Raw genomic sequence first — 25,459 nt, 5'->3', positions numbered from 1 at the left:
AATATGTCAAAAACAGAACAGTCTGTAAAAATATGTAACTTTCTAATACTTATGTAACTCCAAAAATTCTCAAATAAATTGGTGAACGTGAGGAAATTACCTATTAATAATCTTCTAAAAGAATCAACCTAAAATCACTCTCCAGTAAAATATGACAGTTAATCTCGTGAGCGCAGAAGTTTCTGTTTTTTACAGCAAGATCGCAAAGACTTCACCCAAGTCTTCCCAAAGGTTCTACTTGGTATAAACACTAATTAAAACATAAAACCACATGTAAATAGAAGATAGATGAATTATTTATTACTAAACACCAGCAAAAAGCAAAGAACAAAAATGAAATTGGGTTGCCTCCCAACTAGCGCTATCGTTTAACGCCCATAGCTAGGCATAAAAACAAGAATATATCTAGGTATTGCCATCTTTGGTATGCAATCCATAAGTGGGTCTCATAATAGATTCATAAGTCAATTTAATTTACTTCCTAGGAAAGTATTCCATTCCTTTCCTTAATGGAAATAGGAATCTAATATTTCCTTCTTTCATGCCAATAATTGCACCAATCGTTCTAAGGAAAGGTCTACCAAGAATAATAGGACATGTAGGATTGCAATCTATATCAAGAACAATGAAATATACAGGCACATAATTCCTATCTGCAACATTAAGAACATCATTAATCTTTGTCATAGGTTTCTTAATGGTGGAATCCGCAAGATGCAGATTTAAAGAACAATCATCAACTTCACGGAAACCTAGCACATCACACAAGGTTTTTGGAATCATGGAAACACTAGCACCCAAATCACACAAAGCATAGCATTCATAATATTTAATCTTAATTTTAATAGTAGGTTCCCACTCATCATAAAGTTTTCTAGGGATAGAAACTTCTAGTTCAACCTTTCTTCATAGGATTGCATTAAAACATCAACGATATGTTTAGTAAAAGCTTTATTTTGATTATAAGCATGAGGAGAATTTAACATGGATTGCGACAAGGAAATACAATCTATCATAGAATCATAATTAAATTCCTTGAAATCCAAAATAGTGGGTTCATTGCTATGTAAAGTTTTGACCTCTTCAATCCCACTTTTATTAATTTTTGCATGAAGATCTAAAAACTCTGAATCATTGGGACACCTTTTAACTAAAGTTGACTCAACTCCAGTCCCATCTTTATCAAGATTCATATTTGAAAACAAAGATTTAATAGGAGTCACATTAATCACTTTTAGATCTTCATCATTATTGTCATCTAGATCTTTCGATTTAGCGGCCATCTTATTAACTAAGGTGGCTTGCTTATCCAAAATTTGGCCTACTAAATTTTCAAGATGAGCAAACTGAGTTTTCAAACCATAAAATTCCATAGACATATCATCGAGCTCTTTATTCATGTACTCCATAAAACTTTTTTGTTCTTTAAGCTCGTTTCTAAAGAAATTATTATCCTCCAATTGCAAAGACATAAAGCTTCTAACATTGTCTTGAATTTCTTCCAACCTTCTAAGGCGAGGATCAACACTTTTTGGCAGAGCCATCAAAGCAAACAGGCACACTAACACCCAAGAACACAAGAAGCAAGCGAAAAGAGATGAACGAAAGAGGGGCGATAAAAAGGCAAAGGTTTTTGAAAATCATTTTATAAGTGGGGGGAGGGAAACGAGAGGCGAATGGCAAATAATGTAATGCGAGGGAGAAGAGTTTATGATGGGTACTTGGTATGTCTTTACTTGGCCTAGATCTCCCCGGCAACGGCGCCAGAAATCCTTCTTGCTACCTCTTGAGGATGCGTTGGTTTTCCCTTCAAGAGGAAAGGGTGATGCAGCAAAGTAGCGTAAGTATTTCCCTCAGTTTTGAGAACCAAGGTATCAATCCAGTAGGAGACAACGCACAAGTCACCTAGTACCTACACAAACAATCAAGAACCTTGCAACCAACATGATAAAGGGGTTGTCAATCCCTTCACGATCACTCCCAAAAGTGAGATCTACTAGAGATATTAAAGTAAATATTTTTGGTATTTTGTTGTATAGATTGGAAAGTAAAGATTGCAAAATAGTAAATGAGATGCGATCTAAACAAAAGAGATGTAATACAATAAGAAAGAGACCCGGGGGCCATAGCTTTTACTAGTGGCTTCTCTCAAGATAGCATGTATTAGGGTGGGTGAACAAATTACTCTCGAGCAATTGACAGAAAAGCGCATAGTTATGAAGATATCTAAGGCAATGATCATGAATATAGGCATCACGTCCGTGTCAAGTACATCGAAACGATTCTGCATCTACTACTATTACTCCACACATCGCCCGCTATCCAGCATGCATCTAGTGTATTAAGTTCATGGAGAAATGGAGTAATGCAATAAGAACGATGATATGATGTAGACAGGATCTATCTATGTAGAGATAGACCCCATTGTTTTATCCATAGTAGCAACGATACATACATGTCGGTTCCCCTTCTGTCACTGGGATCAAGCACCGTAAGATCGAACCCACTACAAAGCACCTCTTCCCATTGCAAGATAAATAGGTCGAGTTGGCCAAACAAAACCCAAATATCAGAGAAGAAATACGAGGCTATAAGCAATCATGCATAAAAGATATCAAAGAAACTCAAATACTTTCGTGGATATAAAAAGATAGATCTGATCATCAACTCAAAGTTCATCGATCCCAACAAACACACGGCAAAAAGAGTTACATCATATGGATCTCCTAGAAACCATTGCATTGAGAATCAAGAGAGAGAGTAAGCCATCTAGCTACTAACTACGGACCCGAAGGTCTACAAAGAACTACGCACGCATCGTCGGAGAGGCACCAATGGAGGTGGTGAACCCCATCCGAGATGGTGTCTAGATTGGATCTGGTAGTTCCGGACTCTACGTTGGCTTGATCAATATTTCGTTAACTCCATTGGGGTTTTGGTAATATTGGGGTATTTATAGAGAAAAGAGGCGGTCCAGGGGCACCCGAGGTGGGCACAACCCACCAGGGTGCGCCTGGGCCTCCTGGCGCGCCCTGATGAGTTGTGCTCTCCTCGGAGCACTCCCCCAGGCGCAGCTAGGGCCCATTATGTTCCTTTTGGTCCAAAAAAATCTCCGTAAAGTTTCCTTGCATTTGGATTCCATTTGATGTAAAAAACATGTAGAAAACAGCAACTGGCACTTGGCACTATGTTAATAGGTTAGTACCAAAAAAGTATATAAAATGATTATAAAACATCCAAGATTGATAATATAATAGCATGGAACAATAAAAAATTATAGATACGTTGGAGACATATCAAGCATCCCCAAGCTTAATTCTTGCTCATCCTTGAGTAGGTCAATGATAAAAACAGAATTTTTGATGTGGAATGCTACCGAACATGTTCATCACATATTCTTTCCATTATAGCATGGAGAATTGGAGTTTTATATGGTTCAAAGCAATAATCTAGTTTTGACATCAGGACTTTAATACTCAAGCATATCAACAAGCAACCATCTCTTTCAAAATATCAACACTAAAGCATGGACATTTTTGATGTGGAATGTTGCCTAACATGTCATATCATATTCTTTCTTTATAGAATGGACATTTGGACTTCTATGTGATTCAAATCAATAGTCTAGTTTTGACATGATAATTTAAATACTGAAGCATATCAATAAGTAACCATGTCTTTCAAAATATCAATGCTAAAATAAGTTATCCCTAGCCCATCATGCTCAACCATTCATCCATTCAAGAAACACACTCGCATATTAACGACAACCAATACTTAAGTACGATCATATTGCTACCTAGTTGGTGATTTTATAAGAGAAGATGGAGACTCAAATTCAAATTAATAATTGCATAAAGTAAAGAAAGGCCCTTCGTAGAGGGAAGTAGGGATTTGTGGAGGTGCCAGAGCTCAAAGCAAAAAACTTAGAGATAAAAACATTTTGGGAGGTGTATCCATCCCACCAACGAAAGTGACTTAGAGTTCCCAACACTTTCCATGCTAGATATACCATAGGCGATTCCCAAACAGAAAATAAAGTTTATTCCTTTTCCAACCATATTTTCACTTTCCATGGCTAACCGTATCCACCGGTGCCTTCCATACCAACACTTTCCAAGGAATTTATTATTTGACAACACAAAGTAAATTCATTTTTTCATTTCGGGACTAGGCATCCCTAATGTGTTTGCCTTACTCTCATGTAATGACAAGTGAATAAACACACATTGTGACAATAACAAGTCTAGCATGGAAAATATTAGCCACCCCTCACCGCTCCGCGAGCGAAACGAACACACAAAAGAGAAGTTTATTTTTAAAATTAGAGATGGTACATGCAAAATTGCTTAGAACGGAAAAAGAATACCGCATATATGTACTCATGTGGCAAAACTGGTTTAAATGATTTTGGATGCACAAGTAGGGATCATACTTAGTGCAAAATGAAGGCTAGCAAAAGATTGAGAAGAGACCAACCAAGAAACGGATAATCTCATAAGCAAGCATTAAGCAAAATTAACACCGAATAAATCACCACAAATAGGATATAATTTCATTGCATGACTATTGACTTTCGTGCTTGCACAGGGAATCACAAACCCTAACACCAATATTCCTACTAAAGCATAATTGCTCATCAACATAACTCACATATCACATCATCATACCTCAAAACTATTACTAAGAATCAAGTTTATTTTGTCCAATGATATTCATGAATGTTTTAATTATATCCTTCTGGGATATCTATCACTTTGGGACTAATTATCATGTGTTGCTTTTGACAAGCTCAAACAAATATAAGTGAAGATCATGAGCATAATATTTCTTTCTTTGTCTCAAATTAATTTAAGTGAGGCAAGCGAGAATTTCTTGAAAATTTTACTAACTCTCTAATAAATCTAAGTGAATCAAGAGAGAATTTATTCAAAAATACAAAACCACACAATGCTCAAAAAGATATAAATGGAGCAATAGAGGAAGTCCATAGGTCATAAAAGATTTAAGTGAAGCAAAGAGAGCAATTCTAACAAGTCATGGCATAATTTCAGCCCTCTCAAATAGGTGTGTATAGCAAGGAATTAAGACTTAAAACACAAAATAAATCAAGCAAAAACTCATATCATAAAGGATGCTCCAAGCAAAACACATAGTATGTGACGAATAAAAGTATAGCTTCAAGTAAAATACTGATGGTCGTAAGAAGAAAGAGGGGATGCCACTCGGGGGGATCCCCAAGCTTAGTTGGTTGCTCATTTTGGATAATAGCTTGGGATGCCGGGGCATCCCCAAGCTTAGGCTCTTATACTCATTATTCCTTCATCCATCGTAAGATAACCCAAAATTTGAAAAATTCAATCACACAAAACTCAACAAAACCTTTGTGAGATTCGTTAGTATAAGAAAATAAATCACTACTATAAGTGATGTATCAAACCAATTAATTTTGTTATTGCATTATATCTATTGTATTCCAACTTTTCTATGGCAAAAACTCATCAAAGAAAACCAGAGAGCCATCAAAACAAGAACACAACACAAAGAATACTAAATTTGTCAAAACAGAACAGTTTGTAGCAATCTAACTATTTCGAATACTTCTGTAACTCCAAAATTTTTGAAACGTTAGGACGACCTGATCAATTTGTATATTGATCTAGTGCAAGAGGAACGGGTATTTTATCACTCTCTGGTTAAAAATTAGAAATTTTTTGTGAGCGCAAATTTTTTTGTTTTTATTCAAAAAGATCAAACAACTATCACCCAAGAAGATCCTAAAGGCTTTACTTGGAACATACACTAATTAAAACATAAAAAGCACAATCATAATAGTAGCATAATTGTGCTAACACTCAAAAACAGGAAGCAACAAGAAAAATATATTTTATTCATTGGGTTGCCTCCCAATAAGCGCTATAGTTTTATGCCCTTAGCTAGGCATAAAGGAAGGATCTATATTTTGTCATCTTTCTTCTTAACCTTCTTAGAGGTTTTTTCATCATGGGGTTTTGTAAACACAGCATAAAATATATTATCCATAGAAACCTTAGCGTTTCTAAGTTGTTGTTCATCATAACCTTTTTTATTCCCCGCAACAATCCAAGAGTAATGTTGATTAACATTATTGAGAACCAGTTGGAATATATCTAAAATGGGGACTTCCTTTTTAAGATTCTCATCAAAGATTTTATTATCACCAAGAAAATGCCTTAATGCATAGTCACTATTGTAAATAATTTCATCTATCATAGGTTTTTCATGATTCATACCATAAAAATCAAAGATTTCCCTAGCTTCCCTTATTATCTAATCAAATTCATTCATAAGGACAAGGGTGGCCAACTTTTTAGCCCTAGGATTCTTTGTAGCAGGAAGCTCAGGAAACAATCTTTGCAAAGTAGGACGGGTACGAATAAATTTACTTTCAAGTTTCAGAACTAGTGCTGAAATAGCATCCGCAAAAGGTCTAGTATTTTTAAGTATAGGAGCATCATCAAGACTTAGATTCCCAACACAATTGAAAAATTCTTGGATACATTATTTTCCCATAATGTTCCCTTGCCACAAAATAAAATTTTTAGCATCCAGATTGCCCGTACGTCCAATCTTAGGAGTTAGCCCATGATCTGTTGGTGCCATACCAAAATCACTCACGATTGCAAGCAATGGATAGATCTGACAAGAAAACATCGCACAGAAAAAGAGGGGCGAATAAAACAGCAAATTTTTGTGAAGTGGGGGAGAGGAAAACGAGAGGCAAATGGAAAATAATGTAAATTGCAAGGAGATGAGATTCGTGATTAGGAACCTGGTATATGTTGAAGATCCTCCCCGACAACGGTGCCAGAAATTTATTTTGATGTCGCTTCAAGCTACGTCGGTATTTCCTCAAAGAGGAAGGGATGATGTAGCAGAACGGTGGTAGGTATTTCCTTCAGATGTGAAATCAAGGTTATTGAACCAGTAGGAGAACAAAGCAACACAACGTAAACTGCCCCTGCACACAAATAACAAATACTTGCAACCCGACGTGCAAAAGGGGTTGTCAATCCCTTTCGGGTAACGGTGCCAGAAATTGGTGCGTGGACGGGAGAAAGTTGTAAAAATTGATAGGTCGAACACCAAATAAAATAAATTCCAGCAAGGTATTTTTTGTATTTTTGGTTTAATAGATCTGAAAATAAATGGCAAATAAAAGTAGATTGGAAAGTCAAATATATGAGAAAGAGACCCGAGGGCCGTAGGTTTCACTAGTGGCTTCTTTTAAGAAAAATAGCAAACGGTGGTGAACAAATTACTGTTGGGCAATTGATAGAACTTCAAATACTCATGACGATATCTAGGCAGGGATCATTATATAGGCATCACGTCCAAGATTAGTACACCGGCTCCTCCGTGCATCTACTACTATTACTCCACACATCGACTGCTATCCAGCATGCATCTAGTGTATTAAGTTCATGGAGAAACGGTGTGATGCAATAAGAACGATGACATGATGTAGACAAGATCTATCTATGTAGAGATAGGCCCCATCATTTTATCCTTAGTAGAAACAATACATACAAAGCACCTCTACAAAACACCTCTTCCCATTGCAAGATAAATATATCAAGTTGGCCAAACATAACCCAAATGTCGGAGAACAAATACGAGGCTATAAGCAATCATTCATAGAAAAGATCAAAGAAAATCAAATACTTTCATGGATATAAAAAGATAGATCTGATGATAAACTCAAAGTTCATCGATCCCAAAAAACACACCGCAAAAAGAGTTACATCATATGGATCTCCAAGAGACCATTGTATTGAGAATCAAGAGAGAGAGAGAGAGACAGAGAGAGAGAGAGGAAGTCATCTAGCTACTAACTATGGACCTGAAGGTCTACAAAGAACTACTCGCACATCATCGGAGAGGCACCAATGTAGGTGGTGAACCCCAGTAGAGATTGTGTCTAGATTGGATCTGGTGGTTGTGGACTCTGCGGCGGCGGGATCAATATTTCGTCGACTCCCCTGGGGTTTTGGGAATATTGGGGTATTTATAGAGCAAAGAGGCGGTACGGGGGGCACCCGAGGTAGGGACAACCCACCAGGGCGCGCCTGGGCCTCCTGGCTCGCCCTGGTGGGTTGTGCTCTCCTAGAAGCACCCCCGGGCGCAGCCAGGGCACATTATGTTCCTTCTGGTCCCAAAAAATTCTGCGTAAATTTTTGTTGCATTTGGACTCCATTTGATATTAATTTCCTGCAATGTAAAAAACATGCAGAAAACAACAACTGGCACTTGGCACTATGTCAATAGGTTAGTACCAAAAATGATATAAAATGACTATAAAATGATTAAATAACATCCAAGATTGATAATATAACAACATGGAACAATAAAAAAATATAGATATGTTGGAGACGTATCAGGAAGCTGGAGGCTGGCGCCTTCCCCGTGGCCTTTCGGGCCTCGGCGGAGGTTCTGGGTGGCGCGGTCTTGCTGCTTGAAGATGAAGGCAATGATGGGATCACCCAGCTACCGATGATGACCAATGGAGGAGCCCTCGTCACGCCTTTTGCACCCCAGGCCAGACCGCGAAGGAAGGACGCTGGAAACGCAGGCTCACGGCCCCCCGTCGGCATATCTGCCTTTTGGACCGCCCCCGTGCCTCGTGTGAAGGTCTGGTGCGAGGGGCCCGGAATCAAGATCGAGCCAAGGACCTGTGGGGGTCGCTTCTCAGGAGATTTCGCTGCCTCAGTCGAAGGATTCCTGAGGAACCATTTTCAGGGAAGAACTTGAAATGCAAGAAAACACCAAGATAAGGTACTTACCCGTCTATGGCTATTTATGTCCTCTGCTTCGGCGGCCTATAGGCGTCACCACTATAGGTCAGAGATCCTTTCCGCTTGCGAAGTGCCTCAAGGTTCAGGCGAAGCCGGCCAAGGTGTGGGGCATGGCCATAAGCACCTGGAGCGCTCGGCGGGGCTCCTTGGGCGGTCGCCTCGGGAGCATTGGACTGCGCCAGCTCTCTGGTTGCCACCTCAGGACTGCTCGCCCAAGCTTCGAGGGCTGTCGCCTCAGGATCGTCGGACGGTGCTAGCCCTTTAGAGGCCACCTCGGGGGCAACAACTAGAGCCTCAGGAGTGGTTGCCTCGGGAGTAACTGTTGGCGCTAGCTCCATAACTGTCTTCTCGGCGGAACACAGCGGCATTCGCCCCCAGCTCCCACATCTGGGGCACGCGCTGCAAGGTCGGTAAGCAAGGGAGCCACAAAGATGGGGTTCTCACGAGGTCCTTTAAGGACTGCCGGGCGCATCCCCCACTCATCAAAAAGGGGCATCTTCCTCACGAACTAGTCCTTGTTCGAGCAATAGTACAGAAGGTAGCCCTCCTCCAGAAGCATGGCTGGTGCTGGGTTTCCCATCAGAAGCTTGAGTACCGTGTGTAGCATCTCGGAAGGAAGCGCAAGCACCTGGAGCCGCATTGGGTCCCTGCTACCGGGGAAGGTCCACATCTATTGAGAATGATGGTAAAGCAAAGCGATGTGACACTGAATGAACTCCTTCACCACCATTGGCACCGTCACCCTGAGCTTCTTCAACCTGGCCAGCCGGCGGCACAAATGGGCGAGCCGATGATCAACAAGCTTCATGTGCCCCCAGCCGGAGCTGGGTACGGCTGGCACTCGTGGAAGCCGGAGCAATGAGTTGAGCACGCCAGAGTCCACGAACACCCATCGCTTCCGGAATCCGCTTACAACTGGCGAGAGCTTGAAGTCGATGCCTGAGCCGGCTGTCACCGCTACGGCCTCAAAGGCCACGCACCCCAAGCGCTGGCGGGCATCGACTAGTTCAAGCGAGATGAAATGGCAAAACAAGGCCACGGAAGGGGCGATGCCCACCAGGGCCTCGCAGAGGAAGGCGAAGATGGCAAGGAGGATGATATGTTGAGGATCCAGATGCAGCGCGTGGACATGGTAATGCGAGGGTATGGCGTTGAAGAAATCGAAGAAAGGGGGGATCAGGCCAGCCAAGAGGGCGTGAAGATGGATGGGGATCTCAGTGGCTGCCATGTCGACCAAGGAGCGGGAAGCAGGCCAAGCCACCACCGCCTTCCACTCATTGGAATCAGCGGCGAGGGTTGGTCGGACCTTGTCAAGCCCCTCTTGGTTGACCACCATCGACTGCTCGAGGGCAGGCTCGAAGGCTAGCTCGGGCCCAACCGAAGCGCAAGTTTACCCCTTCTTCTTTGACCGCGGCGACTTGGCGGCAGGGGAGGACTGGCGCCAGCGTTAAATCCGGGGAAAGAACCGCCGTTACTCGGGAAGGTGAAGGAGACCAGGTTGAGCACGACAAGCGACAAAGGCAGGGCTGCGTTGGCAACGAATGGCCACCGAGCCCGGTGAATATCTAGGCTGCATGGAGAAGTGGGGGCGGCCACATCCCTTCAAGCGTCACGCGTCTATCAAGGCCGCAAAAGATTAGGGCTCGCGACGCTCCTCACTTGCCCTCTAGCTTCGCCTTGAAGCCAAGTTCGAGTGTGCTTTGGGCCCGGGGGCTACTGTCGGCTTTCTGGTAATGGGAGTACCTAGAATTGCCTGCCTACGGCCCATGGAATGGCTCCATCGATGGCCTGGTATGGACCAGCTTCGACATCAACTACTCAAGACCCTCCCCAGGCTAGCTCCCGAGGAGCGGAGATTTCTATGCAAGGTTCACCTCGCGAGGTCCAGATGACGTGAGCCATTACAACCAAGGCCAGGCGGGTGCCAGCGGGCGCAGTGTACCAGTTTCCTCTTTGGTGCTATGGAGGCAAGCGTGGGCGCGGAGTCCCGAGGAATCGCGCGGGTCTGCCATGCGAGGGGCGCCCTCGCGATCCACTTTGAGTATGACAGCGTCTCCATGCTCTTCTTCAAGGTCTTCGATGCTGAGGGCTGCCGCCTGGAGTGCTGCTCCGGAGAGGAGCGTGAGGCTGATGAGCGTCCCGCTCACGGCCACTCCAGCAGCAGCAGCCCTTAGGAGTCCAGCAACTCTTCTGAGTTCTATGAGACTTCGGAGACGGGCGATGACATCTACGCGCCTCCGAGCTCTTGCCGCGCTCAGAGCAGAGCTGCGGCGTCCGGCCATCGCCGCCGCTGATCTGGATGGGGTTGGCACCGGCCTCCCATGGCCCACTGTTGATGATGGTGTCCACCACGGAAGGATGTAGATAGGATTCCCCTTAGTATCAGCTTTTTTTTCCTGCAAAGAATCATGAATTACCCCGTGGGGGCATGTAAGGGTCCGTAATGTCTTTTGTGCTTATCTTCCTTGTTATGAAATTTTGGTGAACGCATGTCCCGTTAAGGCTCGGTCCCCCCTTTCTTTCCTCGCAATAGCTTGCTGCTCCACGCTGACAAGTCCCAGTCCCCAGGTAGGCTACAGCCGTCACTGGTATGCTAGGTTGAGTGTCGTGGTCAAGGCCAGGAGGTGTGCGGCCCTAGCTCCAGTAAGAGCCCCTAAGGCGCGATGCTCAGGAGGCCCCCCTTAGCGCTCAAGCAGCCATGGTAAGGCGATAAAGGGAGTTGACGTGGCCGCAAAGGGGTCAAGGCAAAGCGTGAGTGACCATTAGGCCCAAAATTTTAGTTGATCCGAATGCGGGACTTATCTTGTTGATCTTGTGGCGACTCCTGACGTTGCGCTTGGGCTTCGCGCCTACTCGTGCGGCAAAGCTAGGCCGGCTCATACGAGTTTCCCTGCCCTCATGCTCTCCTTAGTGCTCTACGTCCTCAGGTCCTAGCCCTCGAGCGAGCTCAGCCACCGCTGGTATGCCAGGTCGCGATGCCGTGGTCAAGGCCAGGGGGTGAGGGCTAGAGAGCCAGTAAGAGCTCCTGAGTCGCGATGCTCAGGAGCCCCCCTTTTAACGTGCAAGCGAATTGCATGAGAGAAAAGGAGAATCATGGTGCCGCCTGCCATCCTCCCCGCAGGGTCCCTGTGGACAGGCACAAGAAGAACATGGTTTTCCATTACAGTCGTCAGCCTGCCGCTGGTTTGTCCGGATGAAGTGAAGGCACTGAGGGCTTGGTAAGGTGACGTGCGCGGGGCGTGCCGCGAGCTAGAGCTCGACCACTCAGATTTGTTGACGTGGCAGGGACGGACCCATGCACCAGCGCCGTGCCTGTGAGGAGGCCCCGTGGGAGGCGATGATCGAGCAGGTGATAACCATAGGCAGGTTAAGTAGGGAAGGCAAATCAGCCTGGGTAAATGCAGGAAGATACATGCCACTGGGTCCGGTCCGAGCGGCCTGGGGATGATGCAGCCCAAGGGGCGCCCCCAGCAAGCTAAGCTAAAGACATAAGCAAAAGGGATACATGCCGCAGGGACGGACCCACGCGTCTTGGGAATAATGCAGCCCGAGGGGCACTACCAGCTAAACAAGCTGGGAAGATGCACCTGGTTCTATAGACGAAGTAGAGTTGGTGCAGCTGAAGGCGTGCGTTCAAGAAATGACTCCTCATGAGCCGCCAGAACCCTGAGCCTCAGGAGGCTCTGGGGCTCGGGAGGTTCCCTGAAGGCCTTCTCCATCTCCTCTAGAACATCGTGGTATGTGGCTTCCTGAGCCGCCAGGACACGTCACAGGTTGCACTGATAGGCTGACGCCACGCTCGGCAAGCTAAAAGGCATACGAACGTAGATGTGCAGCGGACCCTCGAAGCGGCCCACATGCAAAGGCCAGAAACGCTCCTGAGATGCGGCCCTGTTGAGCCCTGGGACATCGATACAGCTGGGACATCGATGCAGACACGCAGCCCAGCATCCTCGCCAGGATGCGGAGCTACGCCTCGTGGGCGGTTGTCGCTGCGCATGGCTCTTGCTTCTTGCAGTTCATGGGTGGTCCTGCTGATGAACTCCTGAGTGGTGGGCACGCCTTGTCCTGTGCTCTCCTGAGGGTCATGTGCCGCGAAGCATGCCCCCAAGTGGTGCCCAAGTGCCTCCCTCGTGAGGTTGGCATGGTCGGAGGCCCTCCAGAAAAGAGTCCCTAAGCCCTGCTTGAGGATGGCGCTGGGCGCGCCTTCCTATGCGATGGAGGGAGGCGCCCCTGGAGCGGGCGCTGGTCCTGACGAGGCTCCTCCCGCGATGCCATCCTCCTGAGGTCCTGCATGGCGCGGCTGCTTCTTCTTGGGGATGACCTCTAGAGGGCCTTCATTTCTGCTGTCGGGGTCGTTGATTGTTGTGTCTTGAAAGGCGCGCTCGAGGGAGCACACCACATCCCTCTCTTCACACGAGAAGTGATGATTCCTCCACTTCCAGGCATCTTGAGAACGTTGTAGCCGTGATGAGTGACTGCCATGAACTTGGCCAGGGCCGGATACCCGAGGATGGCATTGTACGGCAGGCGGATGTGCGCAACGTCGAAGTCAATGAGCTCGGTGTGGTAGTTCTTGCGCTCCCCAAAGGTGACAGGCAGGCGGACCTGCCCTATCGGTGTGGTGGAGTCATCGGTCACTCCTGAGAAAGGCTTGGTGGGCTGGAGCTGTTCAGAAGGCACTTGGAGGTTGTCGAATGTGTTGACGGACAGGACGTTGAGCCCTGCGCCGCCGTTCATGAGGGTATTGGTGACCTGCACATTGCTGATGACTGGGGAACACAGCATAGGGAGGGCGCCAGCGGTGGCTGCGCACTTGAGCTGATCTGCCGAGTTGAAAGTGATGGCGCATTGGGACCACCTGAGCGGGCGCGTGGCCTCGAGTTTGGGGAGCGCCGCGTTCACCTCGCGAGTGAACTGTTTGAAGGTGCGCTGAGAGGCTAGGGCCTGGGTGCCACCCGAGATGCAGGCGATCGCACACGGCTCCTCGAAGCCCCCAGCCCCCTCGTCCTGGTGGTGGTCGTCATTCCTTCTTGGTGGCGGCAGCGGGGGAAGACCGGTGTTGCCCTGGGGGCGATCTTTATGCGGCGGGTCCCTCCAGGCGCCCTCACGAGGTTGGTCCTACCGGCAGTCCTCACGAGGCCGGTAGCGCCACTCCTGGCACGGGCCACGGTCGTCCTAGCGTCTGCCTCCACGTCCTCCTCCACGGCCATAGCCCCGGTCGTTGCGCTCGGGGCGTTGACCGTAGCGTCCTTCTCGTATGGCTCTGAGCTCTTGATAGTCACTGGTGTTGTGGGTGTTCAGGTTGTGGAAGGCGCAGAACGGTCGGCCGTTCTTGGATGACTTGGGCTGATCTCTGCCCCGCTTGATGTCGGGCTCCGCTGCGAGCATAGCTGCCTCCTTGCGCTTCACGTCCTTGGCCTTGGCCTTCTTCTCCTCTGTGCCCACGGCTGGCAGCTCAAGGAGAGAGAGGCGCCCCTCCTCAGCTCTTGCGCACTTGGTCGCCAGGTTGAACAGCTCCTGAGATGTGCAGAGCTCCTTGTGGATGGCGAGCTCTTCCTTCATCTTGACGTCACAGACGCCGTTGGAGAACGCAGAGATGATGGCCTCGTCCGTGACCTTGGGGATCTTGAGGCGGGTGTTGTTGAAGCGCTGGATATACTTCTGGAGGGTCTCTCCTGGTTGGTACCTGATGCGTCGAAGATCACCCATGACCGGTGGGCGGTCGCGAGTGCCCTGGAAGTTGGCGACGAAGCGGTCGCGCATCTCGCCCCAGGAGGAGAGCGAGCCGTGTTGCAGGTTCAGGAGCCAGGAGCGAGCTCCATCCTTGAGAGCCATGAGAAACCAGTTCGCCATGACCTTTTCGTCGCCGTTGGCCGCTTTGATGCTCAGCTCATAGAGCTGCAGGAACTCCTTGGGGTCGGTGGTACCGTCATAGCGAGGAGGCAGATCCGCCTTGAACTTGCCCGGCCAGGCGACGCTACGCAACTCGGGGGTGAAGGCGCGGTAGCCAGCCGTGGTTGCCGGGCCCACTTCGGAGCTGGAGCTTGGTCTTGACGAGGTCCGCCCTGCACAGCTGCAGGTGGTGCGCGGTCTTGACGAGGTGGCGCGGGGAGCGCTGGTGCAGCTTCTCGCGGCCGCGGAATTTCTTGGCAGCTTCTGTCTTCGCGCACGGGCGCTGGGCGCGGCGGATCACGCCGCGGAGCCGCGCGCCTTGGTGCCAAGGCGCCATCTTAGTACTGAGGTGGTGGAGGCACACCATGAGCCCCATCGCCCGCGGCTGGTTGAGGGGGAGGCAGAGAGTGGGACGGCGCCAGAGAGCCCCCTGCGGCGCGGACGAGCTCGGCGACACGGTCGAGACACTCCTCGTAGAGGTCATCGATGAGGCGGTAGCGCAGGAGCTCGTTCGCCACGAGGAGCGCGGCCCTTGCCTCCATGGGAGCGCGGTGCGCGTGAGACGAAGAACCGGCAAGGGTCAGCGATGGAGTGGCGGTGCGGCCGTCCTGCCGCACTGAAGGATGCAGCGAGGACGCCTGCTGCTCGTTCCCCGCCGGGCCGGTGGTAGCGTTGGCGGCAGGAGACTGAGAACGGCGATGTGGCCCGCCGACGGGAGCCATCTGAGCGACGCGGGCGGTGAGGGAAGCCCGATGCTCAGCTCGAGCACGCCGAGCGTCCGCCATGGAGACGACGGAGCGATGAACTGATGGAAGGGAAGCTACGGCGCACCCCTACTTGGCGTGCCAAATGTTGGATGTAGGGTTCTGGCAAACCCTTAAGGTTCGAACACTGGGGTGCGCGTGAAGTCTTTCCTTCCTATCGATCTACGCCGTAGCTCGCTAAGATCTCGCGGACGAACTCGACGAACTCGCAACATAGAAAGACACGAGGTTTATACTGGTTCGGGCCACTGTTGTGGTGTAATACCCTACTCCAGTGTGGTAGTGGTGGATTGCCTCTAGGGCTGATTATGAACAGTACAAGGGAAGAACAGCCTCCTGAGGTTGAGGTGTTCTTGTGAGTAGGCTCTCGATCGGGTTGGATCGAGCTAAGATGAGATGAGATGCCCCTACTATGGTGGCTAGCTCTGCTTATATAGGCCCTGGTTTTGTTCCCAAATATCAAGCGGGAAGGGAGCCAACAACGGCGGGCCAATTTGAAGGGGGGCAACTAGTACAAGCTATCCTGACAAAAGTGGTCTTCGCCTGCGAAAAGCTCTGGTGGTGACGTCGTCTTGGGCTCCACGATGACCTCCATCTTGTCGTCCTCCTGGTCTTGGTCTCGTTGCACCGATATAGCAACCTTTGCCTGATGCCTCGGTAGTCTTCGCCTGTGCTGGCCTCCTTAGCACCAAAGAGGAAACAAGGACTCTGCGCGCACTGGCGCCCTCCTGGCGCCCGCCTAGTGTCGTGCGTCATGGCTCACATCACGAGGGCCTCGTGAGGTTTGCCCCGCCTTGATATCTCTGCTCCTCGTGAGCCTGCCTGGCTAGGCTAGTCTAGAGGAGGTCTTGTGTCATCCGCCTCGCGAGGCTTGGACCCTCGCGAGTGTCTTGCATGCTTTGTCGGTGAAGATGGGCCGTACGGCCTGCTGGCTTAGCCACGCGGTGGGCCGCAGGCAGGCAAGTCTGGGGACCCCCGTACCCAGAACACCGACAGTCCACATGTGTATTGTTAGTGCCTGCACCAACGATGCCCGGCAGCATGCATGGGCCCGGCCTGGGGGCTACTGTCAGTGCAATAGACATTCACATCTGATGACCGGACTCATACACGGTCATGCTGACGATCATACATCCATCACCAGTGTGCGACACAAAGATAAGCTAGAGAAGCCGCTCTTCGTGACATCAAGAAGAGCATTAAGGAGACCCAAGGTAATCTGAAGAACAACTTGGGAGGGCCTCCCTTGTCGGGAAAGAGAGACTGGCAAGGTCGAGACCGCACCCGAGGGCATGCCCAGACTTCCCTCGGCAAGCTTGCCGGGGCTGCTAAGATCAAACCCCGCCAAGCTCCTCCACAGAGACGCCACCGCTTCACGTTACCACACCCAAGTCACTAGTTAGTGTGGTGTCAAGGTGCTAAGCAACCAGGTGGATCCCATCTGGCACGTGGCATCATCAAGAAGAAGAGGTTAGCTTTATTGACACACGTCCAGGGGGCGTGTCAAGCTGGTAAGAAGAGACAGATAAGTGGTAGAGCAGGCTTGCCGAGATTCACCCTTGATCCCGATGCCTAGTGGTGCATTTAATGCACTTCGTCCTAACTGCCAGAGTTAGATATTGTGGCACCCCGGCTCAGAGAAACCGGAACGCCCCGTATTCCAGCCCAGATATCGAGGAGATGTCTTCTTTAATACGGCACTGCTTATAATAGAACAACTCAGCTCTTTATTACAATCTATATGCGTACAAGGGGATTACATCGGCACGGCGACACTATGCATACCACGGTTGCTCCATGCAAGCAGCAGAACAACACGATGCAGCGGAATAACTCTTGGCAGCGGAACAACGTCGGCGGTGGTGAACTCCACTCTGCAGGGACTTTGGCTAGAACGCTTATCCCAGCTCGCAAACAAGCAATTAAATCTGGCGTGTCATGCCAGAATCTGGCATGACCTGCAATCTGGCATGACACGCCAGGCCAGTAAATTGAATGTACTTGCAAGCTCACAGCAACCAAAGCAATCAAGACAAACCATAGCATGGCAATTACATATTATTAAGCAATGATGAACACGATACTATCAGAACAACATGGCATGTACAACCTGATACATCTAGAACAATACGAGCATGGCATAAACATATGAACATCTAGCATGTAACATGACGAAACTATCATGCACCAACTTACTCTGCTCGGGTTACCTCATAACCATCACATGCATCACTTACCATCATATCACACGATCATCTCAGGATCCAATCAAGCTTGGTATTAACAATACTGTAGCAATCATTTATGACCACAAGGAGCTTGACCTTTACCATTGACAATCGCATAACACCACAAATATCCATCAAGTCGGTACTCCCGATATCACAGTGATCCTCTCATGATCACATAAATATCAACGAACTTCTTTCATTGTCAAACCAGGGTTGTTATTAAGCACATCATAATTATTACCGTTGACCCATAGTGTGACCGACACGAACTTGTCCCTTATCTGCAGGCACGGCTTTCGATAGATTTAACACACACTCTGCAGAGGTGAGCACACTGTACCCACAACACGGAACCCATGTCCTCGCACTCCCATTCGGGTGGACCAACGGCATTCCGACAAAACCGTCCTACTGCCATGATATTGTCCCGGCCACTCCGACCAACTCCCCTTTGGGCTAAGTCCTGGGTGGCCCCATGCCTACCAAAGGCACCAACGGCCACCGTCATGGCAAAACTATCCCAATTGGGGACAAGGATCCTTACAAAAACAATGGGCACAGAAGGCTTATGCCGTCCTACCTGGCCAAGGTAGCGCCCGCGCATAACCTTCCCTCACGGGAGGCACCGGCGAGAGGCATGATAATAGACCCAGTTAGGACCCCCCATAAGGTAAGCGTGGTTGCACTGGTCAGCTCGATATGGTGGCACCATGACTCAGCCAACAGTTGTTCAAGTTCAATTTAATCCGGTTAAACTTGAATGCAATATGCTGAGTCATTGTCAGATTTCGAGTTCCGGCAAAACCCTTGAGGTTCGAACACTAGAGTGCGCACAAAGATCTCTCCCCCTCTCTAGCTTGCACACTCTACGGTCTCACGGCCTAGCTCGATGAACCCAAAGAACATGAGACACACGATTATACTGGTTCAGGCCATCATTGTGGTGTAATACCCTACTCCAGTGTGGTGTGGTGGACTGCCTCTTGGGCTGAGGATGAACAATTACAAGGGATGAACAGCTTCGCGAGGAGAGGTGTTGTTGCGCTTGGTGAACATGTCTGGTGGCCTAGGTGGAATGGATCTTGTCCAAGATGAGATGGATCCATATGGTGGTAGCTAGTCCTACTTATAGAGGCCCTGGTCCTCTTCCCAAATATTGAGTGGGAAGGGTTCCCACGACGGCCAAATTCGAAGGGAGACAGCTAGTACAAGCTATCCTGACAAAAGTAGTCTTCGCCTGCTAAAGGCTTTGGTGGTGACGCCGTCTTGGGCTCCACGGTGACCTCCGTTCTGCCATCCTGCTGGTCTTGGTGTTGTTGCACCGATACGGAAACCTTTGCATGATGCCTCGGGACTCCTCGTCTTGCCCCTTTAGCACCAAACAGGAAATGAGGACACTGCGTGCCTTGGCGCCCGCCTGGCCCCAGGCGTCATGGCTTGCGTCACAGAAACCTCGCGAGGTGCCTCTCACCTTGATCTCTCCGCCCCTCGCGAGCCAGCCTTGCGAGGCCGCTCTTGAGGAGATCTTGCATTGTCCTCCTCACGAGGCTTGGCCCCTCACGAGGGTCTTGGATGTTTGTTGGTGAAGATGGGTCGTACAAGGCCGCTTGTGGAGCCACGCTATGGGCCACATGCAGACAAGTCTGGGGACCCCCACTCCCAGAACACCGACAATAGCCCCCGGGCCCAAGGCGCGCTCGGGCTTGGATTTGAAGAGAAGCCGAAGGGCAAGCGTGGAGCGCCGCGGGCCCCATCAGCCGGCCGCCGCGGTTGGCGCATGGTGACCGATTAGACATGGGCGTCTCCGCTTCCCCATGCTGCCTCGGCAACTGCCCGACTTGACGGGTCCTTGCTGCATGCAGAAAAAGATCATTATTACCTTAGATAATGGAGGCCGGTGGTTGGCCTCCCCTTGGTTATAAATGGGAAGTGGGGGCGGAGCCCCCGTCACCCATCTCTTCCTTGCTCCTCCTATTTCTTCTTCTTCCTTGCTCCACTGCTTGCTGTGACACCTATAGTGCCTACGAAGAGGTTCTCGAATGCGGAGAAGGGGAAGGCTCGCCAGGAGGGGCCTGGCTCACCACCGCCCAAGAGGGGGCGCGGCCGTCCCCGCAAGCACACCGCGACCCCTGCCACGGCCCCTCGCGGCCGCGGCGGCGTCTCTTCTCGGGGCGGCAGCTGCCCAGGTCATGGTAGTCCTGTTGATGAGGTGAGGCATGCCATGGTTGCGCAGCCCCCTCGTCCGTGCTTCCATTCGGCGGAGGTGATGCCGGAGTTCATCATGTGGTCGGAGAACCCGGCCGACACTTGGCTTCAGCTCCCACGCTTCTTGGTCCACGAGTTGCCTGCCACTGGCGCAGGCGGTCTTTGGCTGCAGGCGGACGGCTGCAACAGCAAAGCTTCCTGGGCTGCGATCAAGGTCTCCGCCGCGGGCAACGCAGTCCTGGCTCACGGCTGGTAGATGTTCGCCCGCGTGCACAGACTGGGTAGGCGGTGCGCCCTCCACTTCAGGTATGACGGCGCGCAACCCTCTTCGTGAGGGTGTTTGGGGAAGATGGTCGCAGCGTCGGGTGCTGCCCCAAGGACAACGATGGTGACGAGGTGCTCGGTCTTGGCGATGGTCGTGACGAGGAGGAAGGCGGCTTTGTCCTTGGCGCCAGCCATGGCTCGTCCAGCTACGGCGGCTCCTCTTCCGACAGCAGCTATAGTAGTGGCAGCTATGACCAGCCGCCGTGCCCGCTTCAAAAGTGGCAGCGGGTGGTCCCGTCACCGCGCTCAAGTGAAGTGCGAGGAGGGTTCCGGCTAAACCCAAGGGAGCGCCATGGGCCCGTCCTCGTGACCTACCGCGGGAGCACGTTTTGCTTTGGTTTCATTTTTCCTTTCCTTCCTGCATTAGATAGAGAGACAAGTATGGGGCCCTGCTAGGGCGTGCAACAATTATGATTTCTAAGTGGCTGTGTTATGTTTATCATTCCTATGTTGTGTTGCGGCGTCATGTTTTATGTATGCGCATAGAATGACTTAGCTCGATGCGCCTGAGGTAGGTTCCGCCTTGCAAGACGCACGTTCCCCAGTGCCTGACGAGGCCTCCTGTGCTCGGGAGGCGCCTGAGAACTGCAAAAATTCGTTAGAGAATCCTTATTCTTCCGGACCCTAGTAGTAGGCACTACCGGCCGTAATCCAGTGCTTCGCATCGCGGTACCCGAGGGGTACGGATTGAAAGGGGAGCGCTAGCTTGCGAGCTCAAGAGAGGGTGCCTTGCGAAAGACAAGAAAACGAAAAATGCTCACGAGGGCGCCTGACCAGCCCCCTCGCGAGGCACGCGAGGGAGAGGACGGGTCAAAAACAAGGGACCAAGGGCAGAAAAGGAGGCAATAAGGACAAAGGAACCAGGCCGGCAAGGAACACCAGAAAGAAAATTCTCACTTAAAAGAATGGGCAACCAAGAGTGGAAAGCAAATGAAATCCCGCTGTCACATCCTGGTTAGCCATGCATTAGAGTGTTGCATCATGTCTACTTTTTCATCAGAAACTTGAAATGGGGATGACAGAACCCCCAGTCCCCTCTGAAACCAACTAGGGTTTACTAAAAAAACTTTTCAATGAACCTGAAATGCCCTTCTAAAATGCCCATCATTTTTGTCTTGGTTCAGAACCTCTGCCAAAAGTGGTGCACATTTTCCTAGGCCATCTTAGGGTTTTTGAATTAAGTCATAAATATTTGAATTTGGGCATTTAAAATTATATAAAATATTTAAATGCTCAAATATCTCCAAACTAAAATGTTTCATGTTGGAAATAATCCAACTATGGACCAGGAGTAATTTGGTGATTTTAGGAGTTGCCTAAGTATTTTATTTAATTCAACAAAGTTGTAGAGGTATTAAAAAAAAGAACAGAAACAGAAAGAAAAAGGAAAAACTTACCTGGCGCCACCACAGGCCCACCAGCCAGCCCACCTGGCCGGCCCGGCCCGGCCACCGCTCCAGCGAGCTGCTTGGCTTGCCAGGCAGGCAGCCAAGGTGCTCGGCGGCGGCACCGCAGCTCGCCACGCAGCTGCACGCCGCCCTGCCTCCCCCTCTCGCCGCCCTGATGGCCTGGACGAGCTCCACGTCGCGCCCCGACCCTCCTGGACACCTCCATTCGCCCCCAGTTCCTCTCCCTCACGCTCCCACGCCATGGCCGACGCCACCGTCGCCGCACCGCCGTCGTAGCCGTGCTCCCCGTCGTCTCCACGCCGCGCCACCCTGTCCAGAAGCTCCGCCGTCCTCTACTTCATCGAGCTAGCCGAGCCCCGTGTGCTCGTGCGGCCCGAGACCACCGCACCGACCTCGCCCGAGCTCACCGTCGCCGGAGATCCCCTTCAACACCGTCGCCGCCTCAGCTCGTCCCCGACCTCGCCGGTGGCCTCTACGGGAGCGCTGTGAGCCTAGCTACTCCTCCGACCCTCTCTCTCTCATTCCTGAGCCGTGTAGCCACCGCACGAGGATCACACGCCCGCACCGCCGCGGATCTCGTCGCCGACGTGCTTCCGGCCACACTCCGGCCACAAGATGGTGTCCATCTTACTCACCGAGTCCCGCAGCACCTAGCTAGCCACTCCACGAGCCTCACCGACCCCTCTAGCGCCAAGTTCATCTTCGACCGAACCCCGGTGGCCGCCAAAGTCGTCGCCGGCGCCAACTCCGGCCACCCCGACCCCAACGGACTCCGCCAAGAGCTGTGGTTTGTCCTCAGCTCCACTCCGGTGGTCTCCGCGGCCCATTTGGTGGCCGAAATGGCCAAAACCACTCCCGCCGCCGCGTCGGGCTCGCCGGCGGCTAAACGCCGGCGTTGCTGGCTTTGACTTTGACCACGGGTGGGCCCTGGTTGACTCCCCTGAGTCAATGACAGGTGGGGCCCAGCCCTGTTAATTAAACAGGATTAGTTTTAATTAAATTTTAATTAAAATAATCACCCTGACATGCGGGACCCACTGTCAGGTTTGACCCAGACCGGTTCCGTTGACCTGCTGACGTCACACTGACGTCAGGCTGACGCAGTAATTGATTTTCTAGATTTAATTTAAATCAGGAAATTCCAGAATATAATTTAAACTTCAAAAATTCATAACTTTTATTCTGTAACTCCAAATTGGACAAATTATATATGAAAAATGATCAGAAAAATCCAATCTATCCATCTGTACTATTTTCATGCATGATCAAACAAGTTAAATTGATGTTTTAAGCAGAACAAGGAAAAGCACTTTAAAAGGCCATGTTTGAGTTTGAAATTTGAATCTTTGATTCAAATTTGTTCAAACCCTTCTGGTTTTAGTTGCATTAACCCAACACACTCATATTGCCATGTTTCATGCATGCATCATATTGTTGCACATTGTTTGGTGATGGTTGTGTATCGGTGTCCTTTGCGACAGGTTCTGCCTCCGAGGAGTACCGTGATTACCCTAACGAAGAACCGTATCAGTGCATCGAACCATCAGGCAAGCAACCAACCATTTGATCATATCGATACAATCCCATGTTCTCGCTCCTGCTCTCTTTTGCTGCATTAAGACAACGCGTTTCAAACTGCTGTGTGCTACGGTAGTTGAACCCATTTCCTCTGCATGACCTGTCATTGCCACAGTAACTAGATGAAACCCACTAGCATGTGTAGGAGTTGATTGAGCCATATGTATGTGTTGTTCCTACCTTACTATGCCTGCTATGCTTAGAGTCGTGTCAGGTCTGGTTCATCTGGGTGATGGCTAGAGTGAAATGTTTATGTCGGTAATGAGAGTGGTGTGGTGAACACGATTTGGTAAAGGTATCGATGAGAGGCCATGTAGGACTACATGGTGGGTTGTTTCATTGAAGCCGACCTTAAGCACTGAGATCTGTATGTGTGATTTAAGAATCAGCTACTACCATGCATTGGGCCCGAAACCAATGGACCCTCTCGGCTTCTTATTCACCCTAGTTCTCCGTCCAGGAGTTGCAAGTAGTTTCTGGTGTTTGTAGCCTACTGGAGGCCGTGGACAGCGCTGACCGTAGGGGTGGGCTGTGATGCGGTAGGTACGTGGCACGGTGTACCGAATACCCGTTAGGTATCTCGGGAACCCTGTTCACATCGTTCGGGGCCGTATGGGAAACCTCGGCCGGACTCCCTGCGGATGGAACCTAGATAGGCGATAAACCTGGACTGGAGGCTTAGGTGGTTAGGTAGGTCGTGGCCGACACCCACGTTGGGCTTCCGCTTGAAGGTTGCCGAGTACATGTCATGTAAACGACGGTAAGTGGTGAGAGCGTCTATGAAGAAGTACACCCCTGCAGGGTTATCATAATCTATTCGAATAGCCGCGTCCGCGGTAAAGGACTACTTGGTTGCCTATATAGTTCATAGACAAGTAAATGGAAACTGCTAAAAGCCTCAAGATAAATGTGAGTGCCGAGGATGGCTCTTCCGTAGGAAGACGGAGGTGGATCCTCGGTAGTGTATTGAAGTGGTGAGTAGTGGACTCGTGTGCGCAAAACCATTTCAAGTTGGAGTATCGTAGGATAGCCTAGCCAAGAGTCAAAGCTGGCTTGCTGCAATAACTCCACCAACCCTTCTTGATAACATGCATGTATGTAGGATCCGATGTAAGTCTTGCTGAGTACCTTTGTATTCATGTTGCTATAATCTACATTTTTACAGAAGACGCTGCAACCCCTTCTGATGGGTTCTATGTAGACGTTGACATCAACGAGTAGGCTAAAGACCCAGGTGGTGACCCTGAGCTTGTGAAGGACCATGTAGTATAGCTAGGATTTCCAAGCCTCTTTTATTTTACTAGTTGTCTGTACTCAGACAAGTTACTTCCGCTGCTGGTTTGTATGACTGTATGACTTGTATGTTGGGTCGTGAGACCCGTACCTTTGTGTATGTTATGTATGGCTCCCTGAGCCTTAAATAAAGTACTTGTGTCGTAGAGTCATGTTGTGATGCTTCGTTGTATTTGCACATATCGAGCATATTGTGTGTATGATTGAAATGCTTGGTATGTGTGGGGTCTGACTATCTAGTTGTTTATCTTTAGTAGCCTCTCTTACCGGGAAATGTCTCCTAGTGTTACCGCTGAGCCATGGTAGCTTGCTATTGCTCTGGAACACTTAGGCTGGCCGGCATGTGTCCTTCTTCGTTCCTGTGTCTGTCCCTTCGGGGAAATGTCACGCTTTGAGTACCGGAGTCCTGTTAGCCCGCTACAGCCCGGTTTACCGGAGTCCTGCTAGCCCAGTGCTACAGCCCGGACCCACTTGCTGATGACCGACACGTTCGAAGCTGGGTCATGGATGCCTGTCCCTGTAAGTCTGTGCCACTTTGGGTTTAGGACTAGTCATGTCAGCCCGGGCTCTTTATCATATGGATGCTAGCGACACTATCATATACGTGAGCCAAAAGGCGCAAACGGACCCGGGAAAAGGTAAGGCGACACCCGTGGGGATACCGTGCGTGAGGCCGCAAAGTGATATGAGGTGTTACCGGCTAGATCGATGTGACATCGAGTCGGGGTCCTGACAGCGTTGGCATCAGAGCCGGACTGCCTGTAGGTTCTTCAAGCCAAACTGGTCGATGTTGAGTCTAGAAATTCTTTAGTTATATGTAGGGGAATTGTTTGTGGGTTGGAACGTAAGGCTCTTTTTACTCCTTTATCTTATGACATTCTGATCTGAGTCAGTCCATTCTTCCACCGGGGGTTAAGGAATTAGGA

The sequence above is a fragment of the Triticum dicoccoides genome, chromosome 4A (genome assembly GCF_002162155.2).
Source record: "Triticum dicoccoides isolate Atlit2015 ecotype Zavitan chromosome 4A, WEW_v2.0, whole genome shotgun sequence".
NCBI classification, from domain to species: domain Eukaryota; kingdom Viridiplantae; phylum Streptophyta; class Magnoliopsida; order Poales; family Poaceae; genus Triticum; species Triticum dicoccoides.
Note: the sequence above shows the minus strand (reverse complement) of the source record.